The sequence below is a fragment of the Phoenix dactylifera genome, chromosome 7 (genome assembly GCF_051530095.1).
Source record: "Phoenix dactylifera cultivar Ajwa chromosome 7, Ajwa_hap1_PhDact_Kaust_v1.1, whole genome shotgun sequence".
Lineage (NCBI taxonomy): Eukaryota > Viridiplantae > Streptophyta > Magnoliopsida > Arecales > Arecaceae > Phoenix > Phoenix dactylifera.
The window spans coordinates 15,154,993-15,176,384 of NC_143196.1; the positions used below are offsets into that span (position 1 = coordinate 15,154,993).

The 21,392-nt window shown below is 41.8% G+C and overlaps 1 non-coding gene across 1 annotated transcript; it reads left to right on the forward strand.

Annotated features, from left to right (window-relative positions):
• Positions 1 to 20,390: 20,390 nt before the first annotated feature.
• Positions 20,391 to 20,496, forward strand: LOC148715093 (small nucleolar RNA R71). Its single transcript, XR_015974258.2, has one exon. It is a non-coding gene; the product is annotated as a small nucleolar RNA R71 (small nucleolar RNA).
• Positions 20,497 to 21,392: the final 896 nt, after the last annotated feature.

A 21,392-nucleotide genomic window follows, 5' to 3' on the forward strand; every position in this document is an offset into this window, starting at 1 on the left:
ATTAAAAAAAATCTCTTGATTGTTGCATATAGTATAAGGCATCAGCATAAAATATTCTAAGGGCTGAACCCATTTAAAAAGATAAGGTCGGAATTTCATCACTCGTCCTTAGCCCAAAAATCACCCCAGTGCATAAATATCCTAAGCTTAACTAAAATCAACTAGACGTTGGCCCCTAAGGACATTCGAGCTCAATAGGACGAAGACCACCGAAAGTTGCACCAATTTCGCTCTGTGGCTTAGTTGATGTCTAGGCAAGCTTTGTCCCTATAAGGGAGACAATTCATCTGTTCGAGGCAAGTGGGTTTTAAGTGGGACCTTTGCGAACGCATCGTGACCCCTCCACTTACCTGGGAGCTTACCTGGTCAACTCGGTTCATTAGACCGGATTGGAGGCTTAGGTGTCCTTTTCAAACCAGTTAGGAGCTGTCTAGAAATTTAAGAAAAACATTAGAAATTGAGGTGTAATGTTTTGTTGCATGATTGATTGAGAATAGATATTTGTATTAAGGTGTCGTTTTAGGGTATCTTTAGTTGGTACTTATATTAAAAAAAATAAAAAAAAAGAAAGAGAGGGAATTATTTTGCATGCTAAAGTGGAATAGGGACGACACCGGTCGATTAAGTCGTACAATTTTAGATCATCCCTTAGGACATACCCCTGAAATTCCTTCGCAATATCTCACACCTTGTGAGATGGCTGATTTAAATGAAGATGCGGGGAGTCACCACAATCGAGAACGAGAACCTCATGTTATGACTCTAAGACAATACCTACAACCGGCTAGGACTAGTCAGCCTTCATGCATAATTTTTTCTGATAATGTAGGACATTTTCACATCAAACCCGGGGTAATTCAATTACTGCCCAAGTTCCACGGGTTAGAGTCCGAGAGTCCGTATCTTCATTTAAAGGATTTTGAAGAATTGAGCATTACATTTAGAGTGCCAAATGTCACCGAGGATGTCCTCAAGCTGACATTGTTTCCTTTCTCTCTAAAGGATAAGGCCAAAACATGGCTAAACTCTTTGCGACCTAGATCAATAAGAACTTGGCAAGATATGCAGAGAGAATTTTTAAAGAAGTTCTTCCCCACACAAAGGACCAACTTTTTGAAAAGACATATCAGCAATTTCCAACAAAAAGATAATGAAACATTTTATGAATGTTGGAAAAGATTTAAAGACCTTCTTCTCTCATGCCTTCATCACGGGTTCGAAACTTGGAGAACCATTAGCTTCTTTTATGAAGGTTTATCGCCACAGTTGAAACAGTTTGTAGAGACCATGTGCAATGGTAGATTTTTAGAAAAACAACCTGATGAGGCATGGGAATATTTGGATTCCCTTGCTGAGACTGCCCAACTTTAGGATAACGGGGATAGAAACACCAAGTCTTTATCTAAGCCTACTAGCTCTGTACAGGGAGGCCTTTACAACCTCAGAACTGAGGATGATCTTCATGCTAAAATGGCAGCCCTTACTAGGAAGGTAGAAGAAATTGAGCTTAGGAAGGTTGAGCCTGTCAAGACTATAGAGCTTAGAAACGAGTGTTGTGGTATCTGCGATATGTCGGGTCATACCACTACAGATTGCCCCACCATACCGGCATTCAAGGAAGTCTTGCACGATCAAGCAAATGCTATGAACTCCTACCAAAAGTCTTATAACGATCCATACTCGAATACCTATAACCCTGGTTGGAAGAATCATCCAAACTTTAGGTGGAGAAACGATCATCCTCAACAGTCACACCATTCAGCTCCTCCACCTGCACATCCTACTTATGCACCATCACCTTCTCAAAAGCCAAATATCGAGGATACCTTGCAATCTATATAAACTTTTCTACAAAGTCAAGCTAATATCAATGCTCAAAATACTCGAAATTTTGAAGACATAAGGAACCAATTGTCAATGTTGACTACCGTCCTAAGTACCCAAGAGAAGGGTAAGCTTCCAGCTCAACCCCAACCTAACCCACAAGTGCACGGTAGTAATAATACGGCTCCTTCTAGTTCGCATACAGAGCATGCAAAGAGCATCATGACTTTGCGTAATGGGAAAGTCATTGATCAAACCGCCCCATTGAGACCGCGAGTCACTTCTAATTCTGATGCTTCCAAAGCCGATGAAAAGGACAAAGAAAAAGTTGAGGTCCCAACTTCTACTGAGAAAGCTGAATGTCCTTTTCCTCCACCTTTTCCACAACGGTTAAAGCCGTTGCAAAAGCTCGAACCTAATTCTGAAATTCTTGAGCTTTTTAAACAAGTAAAGATCAACATATCTCTTCTTGATGCAATCAAACAAGTACCCTCATATGCCAAATTTTTGAAGGACTTGTGTACTGTTAAGCGCCGATTAAATGTTAAGAAGAAAGCATTTTTAACTGAAAATGTGAGTGCTATTTTGCAGCACAACATTCTCCCTAAATATAAAGATCCAGGTTGCCCAACCATCTCATGCATCATAGGCGACTTTAGGATAGAGCGAGCATTGTTAGAATTAGGTTTCAAGGGGCGAGTGTGAATTTGTTGCCATATTCTGTATATGAGCAACTTGGTTTAGGTGAGTTGAAGCCAACCTCCGTCACTTTGCAATTAGCTGACAGGTCAGTTAAAATTCCAAGGAGAATTATCGAGGATGTATTAGTCCAAGTAGACAAGTTCTACTTTCCTGTCGATTTTATTGTATTGGACACACATCCGGCTTCGAACTCACAGTCTCAGATTTCGGTCATTTTAGGACGTCCATTCCTTGCAACTTCTAATGCATTGATTAATTGTAGGAATGGTGTCATGAAGCTTTCTTTTGGTAACATGACCTTAGAATTGAACATTTTTAATGTGTGCAAACAACCCAATGTCCCGAAGAGAGTAAGGAGGTTGATTGGGTTGAAACCATCGCAGAAGAATATTTGTTAGCTAAAGCAATTAACGACCCATCCAATGATAGCTTAATTGATTGGTGTCCTAATGGAACCGATGACGATGATTTGTCAGTCACACCTATTGTGGATAATCTGGATATCAAGATGGTCAATGGGTGGAGACCAAAAGTACGAGAATTTGAGAGGTTGTCGCCTCGAGAGGTGAAAATAGTACCATCCCCTGAGCAAGCACCCAAGCTCGAATTGAAACCCTTACCGAAGGAACTCAAGTATGCCTTTCTTGGATCCGAGGACACTTACCCTATAATTATCTCATCTGATCTTAATCATGACCAAGAAAGAAAATTAGTTGGTGTTCTAAAGAATCATAAAGGAGCCTTAGGGTGGTCTATTGCAGACTTGAAGGGGATTAGCCCCTTAATCTGTACGCATCGGATATATTTGGAGGACAATGCCAAAACCACAAGACAAATGCAACGAAGGCTGAACCCTACGATGAGAGACGTGGTTAAGGCAGAAGTCCTCAAGTTGCTTGACGTGGGTATTATTTACCCAATTTCCGACAGCAAGTGGGTAAGCCCTACTCAAGTCGTTCCTAAGAAGTCGGGTTTGACGGTAGTAGAAAATGAACAAGGTGAACTAGTTCCAACTCGTGTCCTGACGAGTTGGCGCATGTGTGTCGACTACCGAAAGCTGAATTTGGTCACACGAAAGGATCACTTTCCTCTACCCTTCCTAGACCAAGTGTTGGAGAGAGTTGCAGGGCATGATTTCTATTGTTTTCTCGATGGCTATTCGGGATATTATCAAATTGAAATTTCACCAGAAGATCAAGAGAAGACTACCTTCACTTGTCCTTTTGGCACATTTGCTTTCCGACGAATGTCATTCGGGTTGTGTAATGCACCTGCAACATTCCAAAGATGCATGCTCAGCATCTTTGAAGACATGAACGAGAAGTTTTTGGAAGTGTTCATGGATGACTTCTCCATTTTTGGTTACTCATTTGATGATTGCTTGTCACATTTACAAGCAGTCTTAGCTCGATGTATAGAAAAGAATTTGATATTGAATTGGGAGAAATGCCACTTCATGGTACCAAAGGAAATTGTCCTAGGACATATTGTTTCATCGAAGGGCATGGAAGTAGATAGAGCTAAGATCGATTTAATTGCTAAGCTACCTGCACTCAAGACGGTTAGAGATGTTCGATCATTTTTGGGTCACGCCGGATTTTATAGGAGGTTCATCAAGGACTTTAGTGTCATAGCTCGACCATTATGTAACCTCCTGTCCCTTGATACACCATTCAATTGGACTGAAACCTGTCAGAAGGCATTCGAAAAGTTAAAGTCTATGCTTAGCACTGCACCCATCGTACGACCACCTGATTGGTCATTACCTTTTGAGATTATGTGCGACACTAGCGACTATGCGATAGGAGCCGTCCTAGGACAACGCAAGGATAATAAGCCATATGTCATTTACTATGCAAGCAAAACCTTGAACGATGCTCAAATGAATTACACCACCACCGAGAAGGAATTGCTTGCTGTAGTATTTGCCTTAGATAAATTTCGCTCTTATATCCTTGGTGCTCCTATTGTTATCTTCACAGACCATGCAGCGTTAAAATATTTGCTGGATAAGAAAGAGGCCAAACCACGCTTAATACGATGGATACTTCTACTCCAAGAATTTGACATCACCATTAAAGATAAAAAGGGAGTAGAGAATGTGGTTGCTGACCATTTATCACGATTAGTTTTTCATGATTCAGTGCCACAGTTTCCCATCAAAGACTCATTCCCTGAAGAGCAGTTGTTTGCACTTTCTAGTATACCATGGTATGCAGATATTGTAAATTTTTTTGTTACAAGCCGGATGCCGGAACATTGGGGGTCGACAGATAGAAAAATTTTCTTGCGCGAAGTAAAGAATTATTACTATGACGAACCCTATTTATTTAAATATTGCAATGACCAAATTTTTAGACGATGCATACCAGATCATGATATACAAAGCGTACTTTCTTTCTGTCACACTGATGCTTGTGGTGGACACTTTGCTTCTAAGAAAACGGCAGCTAAGGTATTGCAATGTAGTTTTTATTGGCCTACACTATTTAAAGATGCCCACGAGTTCTGTAGGACATGTGACCCATGTCAACATGTTGGGAGTCTAACTCGTAGGCAAATGATGCCTCTTCAGCCCATTACTGCTATTGAGATTTTTGACATATGGGGCATCGATTTCATGGGCCCATTCCCACCATCTTTCGGATATGAGTACATTTTAGTCGGTGTTGAGTATGTATCTAAATGGGTAGAAGCTATCGCCTGCAGAACCAACGATCACAAACCTATTTTGAAATTTCTGAAAGAAAATATTTTTTCACGATTTGGGATGCCTAAGGTCATAATTAGTGATGGGGGAAAACACTTTTGTAATAAGCCTTTTGAGACATTATTAAAAAAATATGGTGTCACCCACAGAGTTGCTACCCCATATCACCCGCAAACTAGTGGTCAGGTAGAGTTAGCCAATCGGGAGATTAAACGAATTTTAGAAAAAACGGTGAACCCATCACGAAAGGATTGGTCCTTGAAACTATCAGATGCATTATGGGCTTACCGTACTGCATACAAAACCATTCTTGGCATGTCTCCCTACCGGCTAGTCTACGGAAAAGCGTGTCATTTGCCCGTGAAAATAGAACATAAATCGTATTGGGCAATTAGAAAATTGAATTTTGATTTACAAGATGCCGGTCCAGCTAGAAAATTGCAATTGAACGAGCTTAATGAGATTCACAGAGATGTTTATGACAATGCTAGACTTTTTAAAGAACGAATGAAAATTAGGCACGATAGATCAATTTTAAAAAAATCTTTTAAACCTTCACAAAAAGTTCTTGTTATGACTCCCGCTTACATCTGTTTCCTGGTAAGTTGCGATCGAGATGGACAGGTCCTTACATTATAAAAACTGTTTTTCCACATGGGGCGGTTGAGATTGAGAATCCACGGGATGGTAAAATTTTTAAGGTAAATGGACACAGGGTAAAACCTTTTCTTGAGAATTTTGCGGATGAAGAGGACTCCTTTCCTTGGGGAAGCCCTCTTATGACTGAATATGAAGGCAAAGGTATGTGTATATTAGTTAGAATTATTTTTTTTCTAGTTTTGTAGGTCTTATTTTCTTGATATCAACAGCTCAAGGTATTCCTCTTCTCTCCAATATTACTTTTTCTACTGTCTCTCATATAAATATCTCTTGTATCTACTACATTGAGGACAATGCAATGTTTAAGTTGGGGGGAGGGAAGTATTTTGGTAAAAAAAAAAAAAAATGTTTTTGCATTCTTTTCTAAGCAAATGCACATGTATTTTCATATTGAGTTTGTGCAACTATTAAGGCAAGACATGCGTACTATGACTGATTAGAGACCTATTATTAGATCCCCGCACGTGTATTTAATGATTATAGGAAGGCCTCAGGAGTTCACATTTGTTTAATGCATTTTTATTAAGCCATATCTGTAAAAGAAGTACGAGTATCCTTGTCCGTACTATAAGGTTCTTGATTTGGTTTTCACATAAAGATAGAGGTTGAATACCCCGGCTAGATCATCTAAGTGCCTTATGTTCCAATCTTGGTTGACCTATAGTCACGTTGCAGTCACATTATATGGTTCAGTTTACCTTCTCTATTTTGAAAAAAAAAAATTAAAATAAATAAATAAATGAGGAGATGACAAGTCTAACCTCGTGGCGTAGTTTGGTCCGAGTAATTAAGCCCGAGGGGTGTTTTCACCTAATACCTTGAGCCAACTGGATCAAGAGTCATTGGCCGAAAACTCGCTACATGGACCTTGCTAGAGCCTAAGGGGGTTGGACTATTGTAATCACCATATGTCTTTTAAAAAAAAAAAAAAGCATGAATAGGGTTGGTCGGGCTGAACCCAGTGACATGTGGTAATGGCTGGTTTGACTCCATTGTATTGGACCTTTGTGTACTTTGGATATTTAGTTGGGATTGATAGCTCTTTCTTTACATACGAACCATTATTGACGAATGTAGACAACATGTGATATTCTGAAAATTTGATAGATCAGGTTCTAATAAACTGTAGTAAACACTTGCGAACTTGAGTAGTGTACCTAAAATTCAAGCGGTACCATGTTGTGGTGGAGGTATTAGTGCTCTAAGAAAGTCATTCTGTTTATGCATGCTACACTTTAGTATTCCCCTTGCTTTGATAGTTGCCAAGCTTGAGAAAAATATATATATCACATGTGTATTGATTTAGATTTCATTGTATATCATTTTATGAATGATGTTTGTGGGTAACATTACTGCAAACCCTCACGAGACAACACTCGTCCACTAGGATAACCTAGGGGTTTAACGGCTTGTTGCACGTGCTAAGTGCAGTCGTGATGCCCTACGAAAGTGGGCACATATCTTAGTTTTATGTCTTTAGCTTTAATAAAAAGTCAAAGGATTGACCAACACTTTTTGTACTCTCATGTTATTGTTTACTCTGAATTGCTAGAGACTAGCAATAAGCTAGTTGGGGGGTGTGATGATAGTACAAAAGTACGATCTACATACTGCTTAAAATAGTATTATTACTAACGGATAACGATATTGTCACTAATTTAATATTTTAATTTTTGATTGGGTGCAGGTGATCATAAATCAAAGTTACAATGCGTATTTAGTATAAAATGGGCCTAGACAAATGCATAACTTAGACCACATACGCCCAACCTCGTCATGGTCTGATCGAACCCACCATTCTTCAAGCACGCTTGCACTCGAGGGATATATGCCAGCCATCCTAAGGCAACACGTAATGGGACATCCGAGGGCTTAGATTTATCAAACCAAGAAGATCCAAAATGGCCACATCAGTGATCATCCCGTGATCAACAAGTCCCCTCCACGTCGTCCGCACCCGTGATGAGCTCCCGCATCAACCCGCTTGCGTTCTCATCCTGCCGTCCGCGATCCATCCGCATCTCCCATCGGCTCACGATCCGTCCCGGCTGCCCGTGAAGCATCCCAAGCCGTCCGCAATCAGCGTCCAAAGATCCGTCCGCCTCCTCCACAGCATCCCGTGAATGGTCCCAGCCAGCCGTGAAGCGTCCCAAGCGTCCACGGAGCACCCGTTTCAGCCTATCCTCCTGCGAGCCACCCATGAAGCTCCATAGCATCCGCGAGTCCACGATCACCACGTCCGCTCGCGCCGTCTGTGAAGCCAGCGATCAACGCCTCCTCCACAGCGTCCGCGGCTTCATTTCTCCGCAATATCCCAGCCGTTAGCGAGTGTTGCCTCCTCCACAGCATCCCGTGAATCTTCCCAGCGGTCGTCCGGAAGAGATCGCGCCCCTCCACCTATTCCGCTTCACCTCCAATCCGTTCATAAGCCTCCTTCACAGCTTCTGCCCGAGCCCGTGATCAGCGCCTCCCATCAGCCCGCTTCTTCCTCCATTCCAGCCATTCATGAGCGTCTCGGCACCATCCGCATTCCATGATATCCCAGCGCCCGTGAAGCTTCCCAAAACACCCAAAGCACCGCATCCTCTTCCTCTTGATTCTCCTACGGAACCAGCGAGCAGCACCCCACATCATCTTCTTTCCCCGTAATTCCAGCTTCCGGATCAAGCAACGCAACGCCCGCGATCACCTCCCAGCATCATGCGTCCAACCGCGTCCGCGTGCCAACCTCCAGCCCGAAATCCAGCCACAGATTGACGCCCTCCGCCTCTGCAGCACCCGTTTCTTCCTTCTGCAGCGCCCCAGCAACGAATCCATCTTCCGCGATCACCTCCCAGAGCATCCACCTCTTCCGGAGTCCTCGTCACAGCCGGATCTGGCGACCGGGCATCCCGCGGCCAGCCGAGATGGGCATCCCGAACGATCTCCTCCTCCCAGCGAAATTCCAGCATCTTTAGTTTGGAAATTTTGGTTTTAATTTGTGAGGAAATCTTGTTTTTGGGGGGAGGTTTTCATTGTATAAAACAGGGGAGGGGTCGGCTGGGAGGTTGTTCTTGATTCCCACACAAAAAAACAGGGGAGGCTCTGCTTCCACAAAGAAAGAAAAAAAAGAGAGTGAACTGGGGAGATATTCATGTCAATGGCTAGTACATTCATGTCAATGGCTAGCTAACTCCATTGGTCAAGGGAGATGGAAGAACCCTTGACTTTTTGCTCTCATGAAGTAAACTCTGAACTTTGGTTTTAATTGATTTACATACTCTCATATGTTCTGATTCTCTCATATGTATTTATTAGATAGATTTGTTATGGTTTATATTTATTGATGCACGAATTGCTCCGATATTTGATTTGTCGTAGACATAACCGACACGATGAATGCTTAGAAGTTGAGTTCATGTATTCAATCGATATATTCCATGATTAGAACTATTTTATTTATTTGATCCTTAATCGAGAATCGTCGAGTTTATTTGTTGAAAGTAAAATTATCAAGGGGAATTCCGGATCCCTAGCCATCTCCATATTATTGAACTTTGTTTAATTATCCATTAATTCTCTGCTTTTAATTTTTGAAAATTGACTGAAAATTACATCTAAAAATTACGCTAGTAATCTATAGATCATTTCCTGAGGAATCGACCTCGGACTCCCGAGTTATATTACTTGTGCGATTCTCCTGCACTTGGGAGAACAGTTTTATTTTTGCACCAAACATCCTCAAAATAATATTTTTCTTCTGTTATTCAAAAATCGATTTTGAATCCGAGTGAACGTATTTATTTTTAAGCAACTCCAACTGCCTCCCTGTGGATCGATCTCTTACAACCACTATTCTTCGAGTAGAACAGGTAAGAGTAAAATTAATTTAAACTTTTTTTGTCGATTCTAACAACGATCTGTTTAGCATATTTTTAGGTAAACAGGAATTGAACGAACAGTGCTCCATGCCTATTTATCTTATGGCTAACACTGTGGTCCCGAAGATAGTGTTGATGGGAATCGAGAGACTTCTTTAGAGTTTTCTGTGGGGCTCGCATGGAGGTGGCCATGAGGTGCATTTGGTTGCCGGAAAAAGTGTCTGCATGCCTATGCATGAGGGAGGACTTAGGGTGCAGCCCCTCTTGGAGAGGCGCGAGGCGCGCATTGCTCGTCATGCGGTGAGATTTATCCTTGAGCTGTAGGACTTTTAGAATCAGGTTATGGTGGCTAGATTTGGCCGAGTAGGGACCGATGGGGCGGCCTCGAGTAGGCGGAGATTCTCTTTCATGTGGCGAGAGATTGGAAGGTACATGCCAATTGTTGTAGCAAATACCAGATGGTTGATCGGCGATGGACAGAGCATTGATGTGGTAGAGGACCCATGGGTGGACATTCTCCTCTTAAGACTCTGGCCAACTGTGGATTTTTGACATCCTCGGCCCGGGGGGGAGGGGTGGAGTAAGACGGTGCCAGGCTTGGCCAGTTATTTGGAGAGCACCTTGCAGAGTGTGTCCGATCGCTCCTAGTTTCGGGTTGTGTCGGCTCGAATGTTCGGGTTTGGAGCATGTCATGCAGAGCCAGTGTTAGGGTGGGGATGCCTTCCGTGTTCTCCGGCGGGAGCATGAGTTGGGCCTAGAGTGTGCTTGGATCTGGCGATTCAGACTCTATCTAAGGATCACATTATTCTCATGGAGGGTGGCCTGGGAATGTCTTCCGACGAGATCGGTGCTGAGTAGACGAGGATTGAGCATTCTCCTCAGTGCTCGAAGTGTCGTGTTGACAAGACAGTGGATCACGTGCTATTTTGGTGCATGTGGGTGATAAGTGCTAAATAATGTGCAAATTAATCTATTTTATATAGCACTGATTATTATTTTTATGTATATATTCTAAATTTAAACATGAGAAAATGTGTTCTCCTTCATCATTTCATTTTAAATAAATTATTCAAGTTTGATTGATTTTTCTTTATTTTTATTGGTCGAGTCTAATGTGTGCAGGTCGAGTCGTCCCATTCACAAATTAGTCCCAACCTATTCCATGTGTGGATTACTCTCCTCCACGTGTGCATGCAGCTACCCTTTCGTAAAATTCCACGTGCAAGCCATCCACATGTGAAGTCTCACACATTATCTCCCCGGTTCCACGTCATTCCTTCCCTCCCATTTCCAAAGAATATAACCGCTTCCACGTATGATGAATCCCAGCCTTCATCCCGTTAGTAATCATCCTTATCCCATGGCCAGCTGCATTTCCAAGCGTCCGTAGCGTTATGGATTGATTCCATCATCCACAAATGAGTTCCAAGCGTTTGCATCCCAGCTCACGAATCCGTTGCTTCCTCCCATCCACATAATTCCTCCCACAACCTCCTGGATTGACCCCACCGTTCATAGCTCCCAATTCTTCCGGCATCTCCTCTCAGCCGAGAACACCACCCCCCTGATCCCAGCCATTAACAAAGTCCCAAGCTACCCATCCCGTGTCTGCAGATTAAGCATCCCAGCCTCAAAACAGAGTTCATCTCCCCTGCTCCACGTCCGCAGCTTCATCCTCCCGAGCTTCACGGTATCCAAACACATTCCCTTGCTTCGGAACAAAGTTTCGGATAAGCTCTATCCGCATCCCCTGCATCCTAGATCCCATCTTCTCCGGATTATTTTCATTTGCGATAGCCTCCCTCCCAACCGAATCAAGCCAACCCGCGACGGATTCCTTCCACGTCGTGTCCACAGACCAAGCTCCCCAGCCTCCCCGTTTTTATCCACGGAAGAGTTCATCTTCTCCGAAAATCAGGCATCCTAATGTCCCACAATCATCCCGATTGCCTCCCACGATTTTCTACTTCGGATCAATCCAACCTTCCTCTCATTCCGGGTTGATTCCATGATCCACAGGCGGAACAGAGTCATCCAAACTCATCCCTTGCTTCCACGCTCCAGCCTCTTCCCAGATTTCACGAAAACAACCCTCTCCTATGTCCGAGAATCCCATCTTCCATCACCTACGGGATAAAGCCCAGGCATTGATCGGTTATTTCAATTTCAAAAATAAACCACGCAATAGCACGTATCCTGTAGGATAGTGATTACGGGTGTCGGTCCACAGGGATTGAAGAATAAGTTATTTTTCTTTTAAAAATAAATCAACAAAAAGGATTTGCTAAATTGATTTAACTAAATCAAACTATGAGTACGGATTGAAATTTTATCAAAGTAAATAGATCTAGGGTTTGGAATCCACCACATAGCATTGCATCAAGGATTGTGTTCTTAATCTTATCTTTTGGAGAGGCATGCAATTTTGGCTACAAGCCTTATAAAATAAAAGCATAAAGAGTTTTAGGAAGATCCATCTTCGGTATAGCATGAAGTGTCTACCTAAGTATGCTAATCTAGGGTGTAGCACATCTCATCTTCCTAGGCATGGATCATCTTAGACTACTTTAGCAACATGAATAGTAAATGGCATGCTCAAGGTTTAAACATCATAAAATAATTTTTCATTGAGAATGAGAATTTAAACAAACTCCAAAAAGATTAAAAGAGTAAGAACTACAATGCCCTGTTACATTGCTAGGGCTTCATCCAGCCCTAGACTAGGTGTTCAGCCGCGCATGGTGGCCGGATGTCCTTCCATCTTCAAATGAAAGCCTTCACCTCTCATTCTTCCCAATATATCACAAACTATTCTCTCTCCTCCCCTCTCGCTTCTTTTTTTTTTTCTTTCTCTCGGCTGGTGGCTTCTTCTTCTTCACCGAAACAGGGGTTCTCCCCTGTTTTCTTTCTTCTCCACCGAGCTCTCACTTCTCCTCTGCCGTCCTCTTCTTATAGCTCGCCGAAGACCAGCGATGGATCCCGAGAGAGAAGGAGGGCGTGATGCTGGGAGGATGATCTCGCGGAGGCTTGATTCCTGTTGCACGCGAGGGCGTGATGCTGGGAGGATGGCATGATCTCGGGCGAAGATGGGGATGAAGCTCGAAACGGGTGCCGATCCGGAAGGAGCTGGGTTACCGTCTCGTTGAATGCAGTTGGCTGGGATCGCGGTGAAGGCTGAATCACAGGGATTGGAGCTGGGAATCGATGGGATCTCTTCTTGGAACGAATCCGGGTGAAGCTCGGGATGGCTGGCTGATTTCCGACTGCTGGGAGGTGGAACGGGTGGCGGATGGCATGCGGTTGATGCGGCTGGCACGGAGCTGATGCGGTGGTGCTGGATCTCGGCTGAAGACGCGGGCTGTGATGGCGAAGGGGCTGGATCTTCGCTGCTGGGAAGAGTCGACCGCATGGGCATGGTGGGCACGCGGCTAATTGCGGCCGACTGGAATCACGGAGGACTCGTCGCCGGCAGATTTGATCGCGGGATCGTCGGGAGGGAGCCGCGGACGGTGGGCGGCCGCGGGATCAACGGGAAGACGCCGGAGGGGGCGTCGGTGGGCACGCGTGAGCTGTTCATCGGGGGAGGAAGAAGATGAACAGTGAATGAGTTTTTTTTTCTTTTCCTAACACTGTTCATATGAACAGTGTTTTCACGGAACACTGTTCATATGAACAGTGATTCCAGTAATTTTTCTCTAAATTACTGTGGATATTTTATTATTATTTTTTTAATTTTAAAATTATGAATTTTACACGAAGGTAGGTACGAAATTGGTTGGGAATTGGCTTTGGATTTGAGATGGGTCATGATCGTTGATTTGCTTGAACTTGTTCTCGAGCCCAATGTTATTTAAATTTAATTCTTGCTAAGCTGCTTCAGATCGAACTCGACCAGACAAGACTAAAAACCGGACCGTGACCTAATAAAAAGGGTTAATCAAACCTTTGCCCCATACATAATTAATTATAACTTTCGATCGAATTAGGACCAAAACCCATTTAATTATAACCTTAGCTTGATTACAACTCCATCAGGTTACCAAATCGGGTCAACACAATCTCCTCCTTATATGTTTTCATGAAAGATTATAACCAGGAGAGAGACAAGTTTAGAGTCTGTTTTGAAAAAGAATTATTTACCTCTTACCATATTTTAAATTTATTTCAATGTTTATTCAATTTCATGGTAAAACAAGTAGTTATCTGTTTAAGAACATTGATAAGTGCTGGAAAAAGAATATTAAATTATAGATTAATCAGCACTTATCACACCCCCAAACCTATGTTTTGCTAGTCCTCGAGCAAAATGAAATTAAAGAAAAGCTCTAACTCACTTTCGCAGGCATCGCGATTGCATTTACTATATGCAACAAGGCTTTAAACCCCTAGGTTACCCTAGTGGACGAGTTATAGTCTCGTGAGGGTTTCCAGTGAAGATACCCACAAACTTCAATATCATTTATTGTTATGATTAATTTGTTGTTGTTGTTGTTGTTTTTTTTTTTTTTTTTTTTTAATTCGATTGATGAAACTTCAAATTCCAAGTGCATACTAGCTAGAAAAAAAAAAAAAAAACTTTTTTTTAATTAAAATATAATTTAAGATACATAAATGATAAGAATTTCAAAGCACACACGGTTTTATTTACTAAGTCAGCCCAAATTCTAGATTAGTATGCAATCTAAGTTAAAGTCATTAAGTTTCCGTTTAGGGAGTTGTAAGACTTATTTATACTGGAGTGCTCGGTGAAATCTGGACCGTACACAAGCTAAGGGTTCGGATCTCCAAAATATTGTTAATACTAGTAGTTTCCAAGGATTGGTCGAAAAGACCTACTCACTGATTCAAAATCATCTTATCTGCAGGATTTCGAGAGTTGTGGATGTTTACTTTAGTACCTCACGGGCTTTATCTGTAATATTCCAGTTTACTCGAATTTTTACAACGACAGCTTTCACACTATTGTCTTTTCGATCAATACAACATTTTTTTTTCTTTTTTTTTTAAGAAAGATATATAAATTGTGCACTTTTACTCTTGTGGTGATTTCTTCGTGTAACGAGCAATCAGTCGACAACTCTCACACCAGTTGGCATAAGGTGTCGGGCATCAAGACTCCCCTACGGACTTATGCTCGGAGTCCTCATCACAAGCCCACTTGATCTTTGACAATAGGTAGCCCTTTTCGATGTACCTGACTAAATCCATTTTTATTGATGTTTTTTTTTTTTTTTTTTTGGATTAGATAAGTATGATTCATCAGGGTCCAAGGTTACTACCATACTCTCAACATAATGTCGAGCCTAGACCTTAGAAGAGTCGGCCAGTGTGTAGTGAAATTCCAAAGTATTAATTAGCTTACAACTCCCTAAGAGAGACTTAATAAAAAGAACTTAAATTTGTATTACTTCCCACTAGTCATTGGGCTTTTTAGATTTTATATACTTTGTGTGTTTATCATTCTCGCATAAATGTATATAAATTAGGGTTTTTTTTTAACAAAAACTTTTTTTTAATAACTTTTTTTATTATTTTATAAAAAATGAAAATAAACACATTTTTTTTTAAAAAAATAATATTTTTTTTATTTTTTTTAAAAAAATAATTTTTTTAATTATTATTTTTTATTTTTTTTATTTTTTTATTTTTTTTGGATGAAAATCAAGATGAAATACCCCCAAACCTAAACCTAACATTGTCCTCAATGTTAAGAAATAATCTAAGAGAATTGGGTTGCCTCCCAACAAGCGCTAAGTTTATTGTCTTCAGCCAGACATGGTGCATCCTTAATTATTTTGATAAATAGGGTTCGTCAAATTAAGGGATTCGATCAATTGCCCATCGGTAACACAGTCCACATAAGATTTTAACCTTTGACCATTGACTTTTAAAATATGTTCACCATTGAGGTGTTGGATCTCTACTGCACCATAAGGAAAAACCTTTTTCACTACGAATGGTCCATCCCACCTAGAGCGAAGTTTACCCGGGAAGAGTCGCAACTTTGAATTGAACAGCCAAACCTTTTGACCAGGTTCGAAGGACTTACGGTTAATATTTTTATCATGAAAAGCCTTAGTCCTTGCTTTATAAATTTTAGCATTTTCATAAGCCTCATTGCGCAATTCTTCAAGTTCACTTAGTTGGAGTTTTCGGTGAGGACCAGCTACTGTCATATCTAAGTTAAACTTTTTGATAGCCCAGAAAGCTCTATGTTCAAGTTCTACCGGTAAGTGACAAGCTTTACCAAAAACTAATCGGTAGGGGGACATGCCAATAGGAGTTTTGTAGGCGGTACGGTAAGCCCAGAGTGCATCATTTATCCTTTGAGACCAATCTTTCCTATCGGGACGTACCGTTTTCTCTAAGATGTGTTTTAACTCTCTATTGGACACCTCGACTTGTCCACTCGTTTGGGGATGGTATGGGGTAGCAACTTTGTGGGTGATGTTATATTTGCGAACCAAAGCCTCGAAAGATCGGTTGCAAAAATGAGATCCCCCATCACTGATAATGGCTCGGGGTGTACCAAAACGACAAAAGATGTTTTCATGTAAAAATTTAATCACAACCTTGTGGTCATTAGTTTTAGTGGCGACAGCTTCTACCCATTTTGAAACATAATCAACCCCTACCAGAATATATTCGAAACCAAAGGATGGTGGGAAAGGGCCCATGAAGTCAATACCCCAGACATCAAAGATTTCTACAATTAAAATAGGATTGAGAGGCATCATATCTCTACGAAAGATGGTACCCATCCGTTGGCACCGTTCACAAGTTTGGCAAAAGTTATGGGCATCTTTGAAAAGTGTGGGCCAATAAAATCCACTTTGTAAAACTTTTGCTGCAGTTTTTCTACCCCCAAAATGTCCCCCACAAGCTTGTGAATGGCAGAATGAAAGAATACTTTGAAATTCACGTTCAGGGACACATCGACGGATGACTTGATCGGGACAATACTTGAATAAATCAGGATCATCCCAATAATAGAACTTTACTTGTGAAAAGAATCGGTTTTTATCTTGAGTTGACCAATCATCAGGAATTCGTCCTATGGCAAGGTAATTCACTATGTTTGCAAACCATGGCATTTTTATTCTTTGTACCTCAAATAATTGTTCATCTGGAAAAGAATCGTGTAAGGGTGAGGTATTTTTACAAGAGGGCTCAAGAAGAATCCTAGATAAGTGGTCCGCTACGACATTTGCAGTTCCTTTCTTGTCACGAATTTCTAGGTCAAATTCTTGTAGTAAAAGAATCCATCGAATTAGACGGGGTTTGGTATCCTTCTTTGCAAGAAGGTGTCGAAGGGCAGCATGATCAGTGAATACAGTAACCTTGGATCCTAATAAGTAAGATCGAAACTTGTCTAGTGCGAATACTACCGCTAGCAATTCTTTCTCAGTGGTGGTGTAGTTTAATTGTGCATCTGAGAGTGCTTTACTAGCATAGTAAATGACATGAGGTATTTTATCTAGCCGTTGCCCTAAAACTGCCCCAATGGCATAGTCGGATGCGTCACACATTAATTCAAATGGAAGGGTCCAATTAGGGGGCCGTATGATAGGTGCAGTGGTCAATTTTGAGCGAAGATTTTCAAATGCCTCCTCGCATGCTTTATCAAAGACAAAGGGAGTGTCCTTGGCCAGAAGATTGCACAGGGGTTTGGAAATCTTACTGAAATCCTGAATGAAGCGACGGTAGAAACCAGCATGGCCAAGGAATGATCAGATTTGTTTCACAGTTTTGGGTGGGGGGAGATTGGAAATAAGATCGACTTTGGCTTTATCTACTTCAATGCCCCTCTTGGACACGACGTGTCCTAAAACTATGCCTTCTTGAACCATGAAATGGCTCTTTTCCCAACTTAATACTAGGTTGGTCTCCTTACATCTTTTCAAAACTAAGGTCAAATTGTCTAGACAATCATCAAAAGATAGGCCAAAAACTGAGAAATCATCAATGAACACTTCTAGAAAGTTTTCTACCATATCTGAAAAGATGGCCATCATGCATCGTTGAAAAGTTGCGGGTGCATTACATAGTCCAAAAGGCATCCTCCTATATGCAAATGTCCCAAATGGGCAAGTAAAGGTGGTCTTCTCTTGATCGTCCGGGTAGACAGGTACTTGGTTATATCCAGAATAACCATCTAAGAAGCAGTAGAAGCCTTGACCAGCCAACCGTTCCAAAATTTGATCTATGAAAGGTAGAGGGAAATGGTCCTTCCTAGTCATTGAATTAAGTTTTCTATAGTCAATGCACACGCGCCAACCCGTGGTTGTGCGTGTTTGTATTAATTCTCCTTCCGTATTCTTAATCACAGTGATACCTGATTTCTTGGGTACCACTTGTGTCGGACTCACCCACTTACTATCAGAAATTGGATAAATGATTCCGGCATCTAATAACTTCACCACTTCTTTCTTGACTACCTCTTTCATGTTAGGATTGAGTCTTCTTTGCATTTCTCGGGTGGGCTTTGCATCATCTTCGAGATGAATTCGATGCATGCAAACAGAGGGGTCAACCCCTTTCAAATCGGCTACAGACCATCCTATGGCATGTTTATTCTCTTCTAGCACCCTCAAAAGTTTACCCTCCTGTTCAGTAGATAAGTTGGCTGCGATAATTACAGGGAGGCTATCTTCTGGTCCTAGAAAGGCATACTTAAGATTTGTTGGAAGTGGTTTTAACTCAAGTTTAGGTGGTGAATCAATGGAAGGACAAAGTGGCGCGCTAGCAATGGGAGGAAGAGGTTCAGGTCGGCTCTTCCAAGGAAGGGAACTCACAGGAGATTGATTGTCAAGTAAGATGTTAACTTCTTCTATGGCCTTGTCTATATCAAAGTTGTCAATGTCAAAATGGGCCAGACATGCCTCTAAGGGGTTATCTGCTAAGATATAGGGAAGGGCTTCCTCTACAAGATCATCCATTTCGTCAATTAGGCAACACTCGTCTTCCCTCACATGTTGGTCAGCGGCATGAAATACATTCAATTTAATTTTCATGTTCCCAAATGATATATCCATTGCCCCAGTTCTACAGTTGATGCATGCATTGGCTGTCGCTAAAAAGGGACGACCAAGAATCACAGGGATTTGTTTTTTTAGGTTGGGCACATGTTCCATGTCAAGGACGATAAAATCTACTGGAAAATAGAATTTGTCTACCTTGACAAGAACATCTTCAATCATCTCCCATGGTATCTTCACAGATCGATCAGCCAATTGTAAGGACACCGAGGTAGGTTTTAATTCACCTAACCCAAATTTCTCATAGACTGTATAGGGTAGAAGATTCACACTTGCCCCTAGATCTAAGAGTGCTCGGTCAATGGAGTTATCTCCTATGACACAGGAAATAGTGGGGGTGCCAGGATCTTTGAATTTTGGAGGGGTGTTGTATTGGAGAATGGAACTTACCTGTTCAGTAAGTAAGACCTTTTTAGGCACATGTGTCCTAGATTTTCGCTTTTGGGTGCAAAGATCTTTGAGAAATTTGGCATAGGAGGGAACTTGTTTGATGGCATCAAGGAGTGGGAGGTTGATTTTAACTTGTTTGAAGACCTCCATCATCTCTTCTAGTGAAGTTCCCTTCTTGTTAAAGGGAGAGGGTGCATTAAGTGCTTCAGGGAATGGAGCCTTTGGAGTATGGGTTGTGACAGATGGTGGACTAGCTGAAGAAGGTTTTGGGTTTTCATGTGAAACATTCCTCTCCTCTTCTTCATCTTCCTTATTGTTACTCTCCCCAACCTTATTATCTATTATACGACCACTCCTTAGGGTAGTCAAAGCATTGGCTTGCTCATGATTTAGTCGGGTTTCTTGAGCCACGTATTGTCCCCTTGGATTACTCATTGGTTGACTTGGAAGCTTACCTTCCTCTCGTTTATTTAATGCATTGGCTAGTTGACCCATTTGGGATTCTAGCTTAGCAATTGATTGTGTGTGAGAGTGCAAAGTTGTGTATTTGCCTCCAAACCTTGAAAGGCAGTCAACACCTTCTCCTCAAAGGCTGTATTTCTTTGGGTTGGAGGAGGAGGGTGCTGAAATTGAGTTGAGGGACGGTAGAGATGAAAATTCTGAGGATTTTGAAAATTTTGAGAGTGGGGTTGGGCAGAGTTCGAAGCTTGCTGTCTCCAAGAGAAATTTGGATGATTTCGCCATCCCGGATTATATGTATTGGAAAATGGATCATTACCCGGTCTGGGCTGTGTTTGGGCAGCATTGATGTGTTCTTGCACGAGTTCGGAAAATTGGGGTGCTGAGGGGCACTCATGAATAGAATGTGATGGGCTAGAACAGATAGCACACACTTGTGCTTGGGAAGAGCTAACGACATGTCCCCCTACCATCAGTTGGTCAATCTTATGGGACAATGCATCTACCTTGCTAGACAGGTCCATAGAATTACTTATTTCACAAATGGTTCCTCTTCTTTGAGAATTCGGGGGTGCTTGACGAGAACATGAAGCATGGTGGAGGGAGTTTTCATTAAGGTTTTCAAATAATTGCCATGCTTCATGCTCATTTCGAAGCATGAAAGTCCCCCCGCATGCAGCATCAATCATATGACGGTTTCGTTCAATCAATCCATCATAGAAGCATTGCACTAGCTGCCACTTAGGTATTTGATGATGTGGGCATTTACGGATTAGGTCACGAAATCTCTCCCAAGTTTCATGAAATTCTTCTCCCTCAGTTTGGGAGAAGCTTGTAATGGCACGTCTAAACTGGTTCGTTCTTCCTATGGGAAAGTATTTTTTAAGGAATTCTTGTTGCATTTGATCCCAAGAACGAATTGAGTTAGCTTCTAAAGAATTCAGCCATTGTTTGGCTCTATCTTTAAGGGAGAAGGGGAATAACCTAAGTTTCAAGGCATCATCAGTGAAATTTTGAATCTTGACAGTGGTGCAAATCTCAAGGAATTCATCTAGGTGTTTATATGGGTCTTCATTGGTGAGCCCATAAAAAGATGGAAGCATTTGGATCACACTAGACTTTATTTCATATTGTACCGCTGCTACTTCAGGTAATCGAATGCAAGATGGGGAAGTGTAAATGGTGGGAGTAAAGTACTCCCTCAGGAGTTTGGGTTGTTCTTCAGCCATCTTAAGAGGTGGGGATGATCCTAATGTTTTGATCTTAGCTCGAATGTTCCTAAGGGTTCGTTCTATTTCAGGGTCAAAAGGTAATAGGTTTTGTACTCTAGAACGACTACCGTGCATACACTAGTACTCGATCAATCAAGCATGCAATAAAAGAGAAAAGCATACCAATCCTAGTCTTTGTCCTAAAATCACTAGACAGCTCCTAACTGGTTTGAAGAGGGCACCTAAGCCTCCAATCCGGTCTAATGAACCGAGTTGACCAGGTAAGCTCCCAGGTAAGTGGAGGGGTCACGATGCGTTCGCAAAGGTCCCACTTAAAACCCACTTGCCTCGAACAGATGAACTGTCTCCCTTATAGGGACAAAGCTTGCCTAGACATCAACTAAGCCACAGAGCGAAATTGGTGCAACCTTCGGTGATCTTCGTCCTATTGAGCTCGAATGTCCCTAGGGGCCAACGTCTAATTGATTTTAATTAAAGATGACACTATGTGAGATTGAGTTCACCTAAATTGGGCAAG